Below are 12,762 nucleotides of genomic sequence, written 5' to 3'. Positions count from 1 at the left end.
GTGACATCATCCCCCCGTTAGAGGGAATTTGGTCCCGAAATTCTTTTTGAAGCTAGATTTGAGAATGCAAGAATAGGTGAGGGTACTTCTGCTTCATCTGGTCTTCGCGTTCCCATGTGAATTCCGGTCCACGTTTCGCGTTCCACCGAACTTTCACAATCGGAATGCGACTTTGCTTAGTATGCTTCACTTCCCTGTCCATGATTTCAACTGGTTCCTCGATGAATAGGAGATTCTCGTTGATTTTGATTTCTTCCAATGGAATGACGATAGTTTCGTCGGATAGGCACTTCTTCAAATTGGACACATGGAACACGGGGTGTACACTGCTGAGTTCAGCAGGTAGTTGTAGTCTATAAGCCACTGGACCGATTCGGGCAAGAATCTCGAATGGCCCAATGTACCGAGGGTTTAGTTTTCCCCGTTTCCCAAAATGAATCACCCCTTTCCAGGGAGAGACTTTTAACAACACCCGATCCCCGACTTGAAATTCCAAGGGTTTTCGCCGTTTATCAGCGTAGCTCTTCTGTCGGTCTCGTGATGCTTGAAGTCGAGCTTTGATTTGAACTATCTTCTCCGTTGTTTCACGTATGATTTCTGGTCCTGTTAATGTATTGCTTGGTGTCTGTTCTCTTGCTAGCTGAGTGTCACCTACCTCATCCCAACACAATGGTGATCTAAATTTACGTCCATATAAGGCTTCAAAAGGAGCAACTTTGATGCTTGAGTGATAGCTGTTGTTGTACGAAAACTCAATTAAAGGCAAGTGGGTATCCCACGACCTTCCAAAGTCTATCACACATGCTCGAAGCATATCCTCAAGCGTTTGAATGGTTCGCTCACTTTGACCATCCGTCTGTGGGTGGTAAGCAGTGCTCATGTCGAGTTGTGTCCCCATAGCCTTCTGAAGCGATTGCCAAAAGCGTGAAGTGAACCTACTATCTCGATCTGAGATGATAGATATTGGTACTCCATGGAGTCTCATGATTTCCTTGATGTAGATTCTTGTCAATCGTTCCATCTTGTATGACTCCTTTATTGGCAGGAAATGAGCGGATTTTGTCAACCTGTCGACTATTACCCATATGGTATCCAATTCATCTGTTGACTTGGGTAATTTGGTCACAACGTTCATAGTAATCCTTTCCCATTTCCAATCGGGTATTACCGATTGTTGTAATAGTCCCGAGGGCTTATGATATTCTACCTTCACTTTAGCACAAGTGAGGCACTTGCTAACGTATGTGGCAATTTCTGCCTTCATGTTAGGCAACCAATATTGTTGCTTGATATCCAAGTACATTTTATCTGAACCCGGATGGATGGAGTATCGTGTCTTATGAGCCTCATTCATGACTACTTCTCTGAATCCCCCAAGTTTAGGGATCCAAATTCGGTTCATGAAGTAATATGCTCCATCCTTCTTGACTTGAAAGTTCTTTTCCATTCCACGTAACGCTTCGCTTGTTCTGTTTTCTATCTTCATGGCATCGAACTGGGCTGCTTTGATTTGTGAGGACAGATGGGATTGAATGGTTATTGAAAGAGTCTTCACACGAAGACTTGAGTATTCTTTCCGACTCAAGGCATCAGCTACCACATTAGCCTTGCATGGGTGGTACTTGATTTCGCACTCATAATCGTTCAGCAGCTCAACCTATCTTCGCTGCCTCATGTTTAACTCCTTTTGATTTAAAATGTGTTGGAGACTCTTGTGGTTGGTAAAAATGGTGCACTTCGTACCATAAAGGTAGTGCCTCCAAATCTTCAAAACGAAAACCACAGCTCCCAATTCGAGATCATGGGTGGTGTAATTCACCTCATGTGTCTTTAGTTGTCGGGATGCATAAGCTATCAACTTTCCATGCTACATGAGTACACAGCCTAAACCCTGACTCGAAGCATCGCAGTAAACTACGAAGTCCTCTGTTCTCTCTGGTAGTGATAGTACTGGTGCACTACAGAGAGCTCGCTTTAGAGTTCGGAAGTCAACCTCCTGCTTTTCTGTCCATTTAAATGGCACGCCCTTTTGTGTAAGCATGGTAAGTGGCTTGGCTGTTTTGGAGAAGTTCTGAATGAATCTCCTGTAATAGCCTGCGAGACCTAAAAATTGACGAATTTATGTGGGTGTCGTTGGGACCGCCCATCCTTCTATGGCTTTGACCTTAGAAGGGTCTACATGTATCCCTTCTTGACTGACAACATGACCCAAAAAGTTCACGCTACGGAGCCAGAACTCACACTTAGAGAGTTTTGCGTATAACTTTTCAGTTCGTAAGGTTTCCAAGATTTGCCGGAGATGTCGGCCATGCTCCTCTTCGCTTCGAGAATAAACTAGGATATCGTCGATGAAAACAATGACTGAATTGTCGAGGAATGGTCGGCAGATTCGATTCATCAGGTCCATGAATGCGGCAGGGGCATTCGTTAGACCGAAGGGCATTACAACAAATTCATAATGTCCATAGCGAGTTCGGAAAGCGGTTTTGGGGATATCCTCTTCCCGGACTTTGAGTTGGTGGTATCCGGATCGCAGATCTATTTTATAGAAGTAACTTTCTCCTTGGAGCTGGTCAAATAGATCGTCAATTCGCGGAAGTGGGTAGCGATTTTTGATAGTGAGCTTGTTTAGTTCTCTGTAATCAATACACATTCTAATGGATTCGTCCTTTTTCATAACAAAGAGGACCGGAGCTCCCCAGGGTGAGAAGCTAGGTCGGATGAATCCTTTGCTCAAGAGTTCGCTAAGTTGGCTTGACAGTTCTTGCATCTCCGCAGGAGCCAACCTATAGGGTGATTTGGCAATGGGTGTGGCTCCCGACACCAGGTCAATTCGGAACTCGACTTGTCTTTCTGGGGGGTATCCCCGGAAGGTCTTCAGGAAAGACATCCGGGAAGTCGCAAGCCATTGGGATGTCTCGAATATTGACCTCTTCCTTGGACTTATCCACTATGTGTGCCAGAAACACCAAGTCCTTCTTTTGTAGATACTTCTGTGCCTTAATGCACGAGATAAGACGAAGGTTCATACTGGGTTTGTCCCTGTATATAATTAGGGTTTCGTGGTTAGGGAGATGAAGGCGAACGACCTTCTCGCAACACATAATTTCGGCATGATGGGGGCTCAACCAGTCCATGCCGACAATCACATCAAAACGCCTAATAGTTACAGGCATCAAGTTTATTTGAAAGGCATGTTGATTTAAAGTTAGGGTACATCCTACATAGATTTCCCCAGCTGATTATGTTTTCCCATTAGCCATTTCCACAGTAAAGGTTTCATTAAGCTTTTGGGGTTGTTGTTTTAGCAAGTGTTTGAATTTGTTACTCACCAAGTGTAACAACCGTCAATTTTTGGCCAAGTCAAAGTCAACTAAAGTCAACAAGTCAAACCGGTCAACTCATCTAACCCTTGTATATTAGGGTTTCCATTATGATTCTTATTGTACTACTCGCAATCTTAATATAAAGTATCACTTAGAGTTTTCACGTGTTCGGAAATTCTAAACCCTAATTAGGGCAAGTGATGAATCTACTCGATAAAACATTATTCCTTAACCCTCGGGCGCATATAACAATCATAACGAGACTTAACGAGATTTACAAACCTTGCGTTACAAAGCCAAACACTCAAAAAGGTTACAAAAGAAGTCTCTCCCAATCTCTTTCACTTTATCTCTCTCTATTAAAAATCCCTCCCAAATCTCTCTCTCAAAAGTTCCTATAACTTTTTGAAAGCATTCGGGTCATCCTGACCCTTAACCGGGTCAAAAATCGCTTAAAACGGGGTAAAAATGGGTAAAACAGCCTAAAGGAACCGAAACCACCCCTTGGGGAGCGAACCCTCTTAGGACCGAAGGTCCCCTATAGGGACCGAACCTGCTAAGAACCGAAGTGCTTGAACCGAACCCGAAGCTGGAAGAGCCGAACCCGAACCTCGCATCGGACCGAACCCTCCTTTCGCCTTCGCTCCATTTCGCCCAGTTCGCCTTCGGGCCCAACAACATCAGGGACCGAACCTCGGCCCAGTACCGAGAAGCCTCGCAGGTTCGCCATTTTCACCCGGTTTTCGACCACGACTTCGTTTTAGGCCTGTTTTTCATGATTTTTGTGCGGGATTTTCATCCAAAATTATATTTTAACATATAAGACCCCTTAATTCATAATTAATCACGTTTTTTAGTGTAAATCTTATCCAAGATTAGTGGGTAGGATATTTTGGGTGGAGTGTTGACTTTGCTTTAGTGTATGACACAAGAAACCACCCCATGCCCACTCCATGAACCACCCTTGTCCTTCCACCATACCTAGTCATTCAATAGTACTTTCCCCACCATTTGACCAGCCACACTCTTGGTCAAAGGCTGAAAACTCTTATCTCTCCTCACATTTCTCTCGTTTCTCTCATTTTTCCTCCAAAAGACAAACACTATTCTCTCTCAATTCTCTCTCTAAATTTCGAGATTCAAGGCCATTCTCCAAGCTTTTCTTCTACTTTTGGTAAGTATTATCATCCTCCACAAGATTATTTCACTTCCTTCTACTCAAATCATAGATATCTTACACAAACATCATCACATTCATGTTAGATCTTCGAACCTTCAAGGCATCTTCTTAGTGTTCTTGAGTAGAACACTTCTTTTATTCAACATCCATCCACTAAGAACACACAAGGTGAGTTCATACCCCAACATTTTCATGTTTTCTTCAAGTTTTAGGGGGGGAATACAAGTTAAAACACCAAGAACACAACTAAACTCAAACAACAGCCTTCATCAGAAAAGTTGAGTCTTATTCGCGGACTGTTTTGACTATCTTAAACTTAATATCTTTCAAAACTGTTTAAGATGAAAATAGTTCAGGTTCATACCTTTAAAATGAATACTTGTACATCTCCATACGATTTTTCTACGATTTATGGTGATTTTTACAAAACTTCCTATCTTTTCAGAAACGAATTCGGACCAGTCTAGGAATATGAACATTTTGACACAAGTTAAAGACTTCTAAAAATCATAATAAAAATTATGAATAAACTAGACACATTTTATGAACTCTCAGAATTTACGGAATCAGTTTTCGACTTCGTATGATTTTTCTATGATTTTTCTAAAACAGTGTAGAAAGGTAAAAATCTAGATAACAGCTTATAACTTTCATCACACTTTGTAACTTGTTGAGCAAAGTGTTAATATTTGAAGATTTCATATTTTACATGTGTTTCTTGTTGTGGTATAATTATATAACAGAAAATACTCACTGAATTGTAAGAATCCTCCATTATTACCATTAGTACAAAAATAAGGCATGATAAACATAGTTATATTTTTGCTATACATTCAACTTACATAGAAAAGGGTCCTTATACACCACAAACAAACATGCTAGAACTATAATAGGTATAGTTAGGTTGCATATACATTACAAACATTTTGATAAACTATAATAGGTATAGGTTATGTTTCATTTACATTTCAAACTCATTACAAAGGATTTTCATTAACGGGATACAAATACAAAGTACCAGGTTCACACAAAAAGGGGTACAAATACAAAGTACCAGGTTCACACAAAAAGGGGTAAAAATACAAAATACCAGGTTCACACAAAAAGGGGTACAAATACAAAGTACCAGGTTCACACAAAAAGGGGTACAAGTACAAAGTACCGGATTCACACCAAAAGGGGTACAAATACAAAGTACCGGATTTATACAAAAATGGGTACAAATACAAAGTACCGAGTTTACACAAAAAGGGTTTTTATGATATTAAAACTACATATCGTTAGAATTGTTAGTTTCAGCTATAATTGCTAAGTGTACATGTTAGAGTTATATGAAATTGAATTGAAATCGACTTAGAATTGATGGGCCCGCCTTTTCTCCTGTTCCTTGTTTGGTTGTGGACCTAGGGCAGACTCATTATATTCAACGGTTTATTTAACTTAAATTTATATAACTTATATACGCTGGGTAATTATAGAAGGAACCTACAGGTCTTTCTAGGGTTCATTATCGCATAACATAGGAGCATACATTTTAGACTTAACAAAGAAAATATTGGATTTTCTGGAATCATACTCTATCGCTTTTACAAGGAAAACGGTTTTCTTTCTCAAACAAAACTCTTATGAACTCACCAACTTAATTGTTGACACTTTTTCAAAACTACTTGTATTCTTAGGAAATCAGTGAAACAGGAAAACATCAGCACTTTGAGGATGGGACGTTAAATCGTTAAACAGTTTATTTTGTCATCATAATGTAATTGATTTTGAAACATGTAAATATATACTATGGTGTAACCTTTTCAATTATATTTATGATGGTTGTATTTACTTTGAGGACTATTATACTCGTTGTTGTGATACTTTACATGAAGTCCTCCACCCGTGGACGTTTCCGCCATCCTTGGTTTGGGGGTGTGACACAAAGCTTCGCTCTGCCCCGGTATCAAACAGGATGCATGCATATGAGTGGTTAAGGAGAACCGTACCGGTGATGACAGCGGGATCCTGAACCGCTTCTCCTTGACCCATAGTCAGCACTCTTCCTGCTGCTCCTATCGCCTGGTTGTTTGCATTGGGACAATTCCGCCTGAAATGTCCGGTCTTCCCGCACCCATAACAGGTATAACTGACCCCATCCTTTGTGTTGTTGTTGTTGTTGTTGTTGTTGTTGTTGTTGGGCATCTGGTTTTGTGGAAGCTGGGTCCTACAATACCTTGCTGTATGGCCCTTCCGGTTGCATCTTGTGCACATCATCTCTTTGCATTCTCCGTGGTGATGGTAGTTACATTTGTTACACTTGGGAAGATTCCCTGTGTACTGTTTCGGAGCATTCGGCGTGGATGAGGCTGGAGCATGTGGTGCTGTGGTAGCTTGGGTTGCTGCATGGACAGTCACTGTCTGTTGCTTATTAGATGATTCAGAGTTATGTTTACCTCTTCTCTTGTTGTTCTTCCCTTTCTTATTCTCTTCTTCCTTCTTAACATTCGCTTCCACAATCTTAACACTCTTCTTGCTGCCATGATCATACAGTTTCTTGGCCAATCTTTTGGCGCTATCAAACGTCTCAGGGTTTGCCGCAATGACATTCCCTTGGATGGGTGCAGTCAATCCCCAGATGAACCTCTCAGTCTTTTTCCCTTCTGAGGTGATCATACCTGGACACAGAAGGGATAGGTCGCTAAACCTGGATATGTATGCGTCGATATTGGAGTTTTGAACTGTCAAGTTCCACAATTCTTGTTCCATCTTTTGTATCTCGCCTCTAGGGCAGTACTCTGCCAACATCATTTCCTTCAGTTCTTCCCAGGGCATCGCGTTTGCCACTGGAAGGGTCATGGCTTCAATGTGACCGTTCCACCATGAAAGAGCTTGATCAACAAAGGTACATGCTGCGAACTTGACCTTGCACCCATCTGGACACCCGTAAATTTCAAATACGGATTCAATTTTCTCAATCCACCTCTTTAGGGCTATGACACCTCCCGTTCCATTAAAGGTTCATGGCTTGGCGTTGGTAAAGTCTTTGTAAGAGCATGTGTTGATAGGTCCTTGATTTATTTCGTTGTTTGAACTTCCAGCCCCCTGCCCGTTTCCTCCGCCATTGTTCCCTTGGTGGATTTGCGCCATGGCTGTTGTGACTGCAGCAGATACAGCTGCTTGAAACGCCGCTGAGTTGACTTCCGGTGGTGTCGTTGGTTGGTTATTTCCGCGGTTTGGTCTCTGCGGCATCTTGCTGAACAGAAAGATGTTGAGTATGTATTGTTTTTAAGTTGAGAATTTCGTGAATCGATTTTTGTATCTAATTGTTTCCATATATTCACACCAAACAATAATAGTATAAAACACATAGCAGGTCACAACATCACCATAAAACACATAATATTTTTCACTAATAATATCCACACTTTGATACATGAAAAATTTGCTCGAAAGAGCATACATAGAGGTACAAGTTCGACAACATAACGACTCTATGAGTAGTGTAATCACTTAAACATGGAGTCGGTAGTACATAATATAGCGAACATAAGAGAACATAACACTAGTAGGGTAAAGCTGGTCCTAACACACTAGGAAGCGCCCAATGGTGGCAGCGAGATCATATACCGAAGTTTTGTGCCAACAACTGGGCCATCTCAGTCATCTCTCCAATGACTTCATCTATTTCCTGTTCGGCCTACACCGCTCGTGCTTCCATGGCGAATAGCTGTTGTTGTAGTGCGGCAGCCTCAGCCTCCGGAGAACGATTCTCTCTCACGGGATTTCCTGGTGGGACAGGGTGGTTCTGCTGTATCTCGCCAGTGGGTGGTGTGACGGAGGCTTCGTCTGTGCCTCTTTCTTCCTCCATATCGTCATCGGTCCCATCAAACTCATAGTCTGTGTCCGTGTACTCGTCGGGTCCAACGCCGTGTGCTCCCCCTTGTTCTTCCTCGGGGTCGTCCTCAATCATTCCGTCGGCCACTAAGACCTGATGAAACTGAATGCCCTGATGCTCCTCTTCCATGGTGTCTGTGAGGGGGAACACGAAAGGAGGTATATAAATAAACTATTATTACTCCTAAGATTTTTTATTTATATATAAAAAGTTGGGTTGATGCGCTCTTCTTGTTTAACAAGGGGGGGTATGCCTTTGGATTACTGACCCTTGCGATCGTTCCAGGGCATGTGATAGTTGTACTACGAAGAAATGTAGTTGATCAGGCAACATTCATCCCTAATACAACTGTGAACAGTCCTGGCTTAACCGGGATGTCAGGTTCTCCCAATCATCTTCTTTGATTTGTTTTTATGTTCATTTTTCTAAGTCGCACAAGTAAGAGTGTTTATTAGAACATTTTATTTGTTTTGTTTAGAGTTATTTAGTCCCTTGCTGGGTTTATAGTTGCATATCAATGTGTGGTTAGATATGCGAGTTCACTATAAATAGAGCTCTCATACCAACCTGTCACACCCCCGAACCAGACGGCGGAAACGTCCGAGGGCTCGCGTGACTTAAATTGAAATATCATCACAATGAATATATATGAAATACAACACATTCATCACCAAACATTACATAGTACAACTGACATTGTTTACATCGAGTACATGGTTTACATTACATGATCCCAAAATATAAAGTGTTTGGTGATTAGCAACTACAAAAGAAACTTTCAACACACTGGATGCTTCCTCGTTCTAACGATTACCTGAGAATACAAGTTATTTTGAAAACGGTCAACATATATAATGTTGGTGAGATCATAAGTATGTTTGATGTAAAATAGTTTATGTCGTTCGTAAAACCCAGAAAATCCGATATTTTCTGTAATAAGACTTTTCATGAAAATGTTGTGATGATCCTGTAAGTATATGCATGAATGATTTCAAAACGTGTATAAATGAGTAGTTTTGCATTATAGTTTTTGAAAGTACAAGTGAGTAAGATTGGTTTCCCCGGAAAACCCGATGTTTTCCGGTAAAAAGTTATGATTGTTTTGTATTATTGTATCGTCACAGCGAATGAATATGATTTCCCCTGATTACTTAAATGGTATCGGATTTCTATGTGAGTCATTATAACCATGCATGATAATGACTAGTTCGTCTGTCTTGGCATTCTAATGAACACCGGAATTGATCTTAAGATTTTGTCACCCTAGACTGGCCGAGTCTAACTGTAGCGAACAGCTTAGGTGTGGGGGATTCACCCCCGTATAGATCTATACACAAACTCTCGCTCTCCCTCCAGGAGACTTTGATTACAACTACAGACTACGACTGACACTTATTGGTGTCACTCGTTGTTACTCACTTAATCCACATGAATTTGATTAACCTTGATTAATGACCTGATTTTAGTTTACTTGAAGAGAAGGTAAGCCTAACAGACAAGGAGAAGAGGACTACTAGGCCGTACTAATTACGTATGTTATTTAAGGCTGTCGAGTATACGAAAGATTTATTTGGACCTTACTAGCAATGCTAATGGGCCACTGATGCTCAATAGCATGTAAAAGCCATTGAGGGTCCCTTAAGCATGTAATTGGGTCACAGGAGGCCCAATAACATGTATTATTTAGGTTGGGCCCAAAAGTCATGTTAATGGGTCACGAAGGCCCAATAAGCATGATTAGAATCTCTCAAGCCCAACAATTAGAATGTTTACTTGTTTTGTATAGTATTAGTGTTGCGAAGTTGTTTAATCGATATGTCGTAACAATCACCAATTTGTTTTATAACGATTGATAGATTTATAAAAATAGTTATTTTTCTATTTAAAACTCATAAGTTATAAAGTTTTGTATATTTTGACCCAATTATTTTATTATTAACATAATTGACCAAAAATATTAGTTTGACTTATTCAGCCACGTATTTTGGTAAAGTTGGCAATTTTTAGCCATTTTTATGAAAAATGACATATTAGGTCCTTGAACTATTTTCTTGACATTTTTGGCCTAAACACTTAATTAAATAAGGTTTTAAGCCCAAAATTTTATTTTGGACAGTTTCAGCCCCTTAATTAAAAGATTTGCATTTAAATCCACACTTTTCGCAATTTTTACCCAAAATCCAAAATCTTTGCATTTTTAGTTCCTTTTGATAAATAAGGCAATTTTAACTCCTGAAATAGATTTATTTACGTTTATAGCCCCTGTTTTGAGAAAACTTTCCATTTCAGCCCCTTAAAGTTGATTTTTCGCATTTTTGGGCCTAAATAGCCGAAAAGCCCAAATTTTAGCCCATTAGGCTAAAATTTACATTTTTAGTCCTTTAAAAAGCCTAATACTTATAAAAACTCTTATTTTGGTTGTTTTGACCTTTTGATCCTTGTAGAAACCGTGACTGACATCTTTTTCCCCATCTTTTGTTTATTTATCAAAAGTAGTCCAATAACAAATTTTTATGTTGTAGTGTGTTATTTTAAAGCTTGTATAGTAGTTTATCTTGACATGTTAAGTGAAATATGACCTAGATCACATATTTTTCCTTCTTGAACTATAGATCTCGAAATATCTTTCATTTTTAGCATATATTTACCACAAAAACACAAGAAATCACACATAACATACAAATACACATAGATCTTCACATTTTACTTGTATTCTCCCGCATAAATCATATTAAAACCGAAAATAGAGGGGTATGTGTCACACCCCCTAACCAAGGATGGCAGAAACGTCCGGGGGTGGAGGACTTCATGTATAGTATCACAACAACGAATATAATAGTGCTCAAAGTAAATACAACCATCATAAATATAATTGAAAAGGTTACACCATGGAATAAGTTTACATGTTTCAAAATCAATTACATTATGATGACAAAATGAAACGTTTGACGACTTATCGTCCCATCCTCAAAATGCTGTTGGTTTTCCTGTTTCACTGATTTCCTGAGAATACAAGTAGTTTTGAAAAAGTGTCAACAATTAAGTTGGTGAGTTCATAAGAGTTTTGTTCGAGAAAGAAACCGTTTTCCTTGTAAAAGCGACAAAGTATGTTTCCAGAAAATCCAATATTTTCTTTATTAAGTGAAATGAATGCTTCTATGTTATGCGATAATGAACCCTAGAAAGACCTATAGATTTCTTCTATAATCGCCCAGCGTATATAAGTTGTACAAAATTTAAGTTAAATAAACCGTTGAATATAATGGGTCTGCCCTAGGTCCACAACCAAACAAGGAACAGGAGATGAGGCGGGCCCACCAATTCTAAGTCGATTGTGACTAGATTCTTATATAACTCTAGCATATACACTTAGCAATTATAGCTGAAGCCTAACAATTCTAGATGAAATAGTTTTGATAGAAATATGATCCAAAGAAAATCCTATATTTTCCTTATAAAAGTTACGTAGTCCTAAACCCCAGGATCGAAAGTAAACAAGTATTTTCCATACTTAAAGATATAAAAGTGATTTTAGATCGGCATAAATCCCTTTTTAAAGTTAGGTGGTCCTAAATCCCAGGACCGAAAACAAGTATATTTCCATACTTAAAGATATTTCCTGTGAGTTAAATCGACATAACTCGCTAATTTAAACAAAACCTGTAAATCTTATGATTTATTAATACAACATGTGAACTAGTTTAGATGGCCTCGTAACACGACGTTCTTCAGGCATCGCACGTTAAATGACACTTGTCACCACAGACCTGCCGGTCTAGCTGTTGCATGCAGCTCAGGTGTGGGTTTGTCAAACTCAATATAGATCTATACACAACTATCACACTCTCCCTATAAGAGACTCTGGTTATAATTTTACAGGACTTTTTGATTTATTACCATGAAGGTAACTCGAAGCGAATGACTCACAAATTTATTCATTAACAGATTTACGTGAACTTAACTGAAAACCTTTGGTAAATGAGTTTGAAATGTAAATGATACATGAACTATACCTATTATAGTTTATCCAAAACGTTTGTACTGAAAAAGGACTCTTTTATGAAAATACATTAGTGCTATGAATCCATAAACTATGCTCATTATTGCTTATTATATGTGTTCGAAATGAATGAAAAATCTTATCATGAATGACTAAATTTCAGTTTATGATGATAAACTAACAAGAAATTACATTCAATATTTAGAACTTATTGTTATACACTTTGCTCAACATAATACAAAGTGTTATGAAAGTTATAAGCTGTTAACTAGTCTTTAAGCTTTCTCCACTGTTTTAGAAAAATCATAGAAAAATCATACGAAGTAGAAAACTGAATCCGTAAATTCTGAGAGTTCATAAAATGTGTCTAGTTTAT

The sequence above is a fragment of the Lactuca virosa genome, chromosome 1 (genome assembly GCF_052849685.1).
Source record: "Lactuca virosa cultivar CGN04683 chromosome 1, Lactuca_virosa_CGN04683_v6, whole genome shotgun sequence".
NCBI classification, from domain to species: Eukaryota; Viridiplantae; Streptophyta; class Magnoliopsida; order Asterales; family Asteraceae; genus Lactuca; species Lactuca virosa.
Note: the sequence above shows the minus strand (reverse complement) of the source record.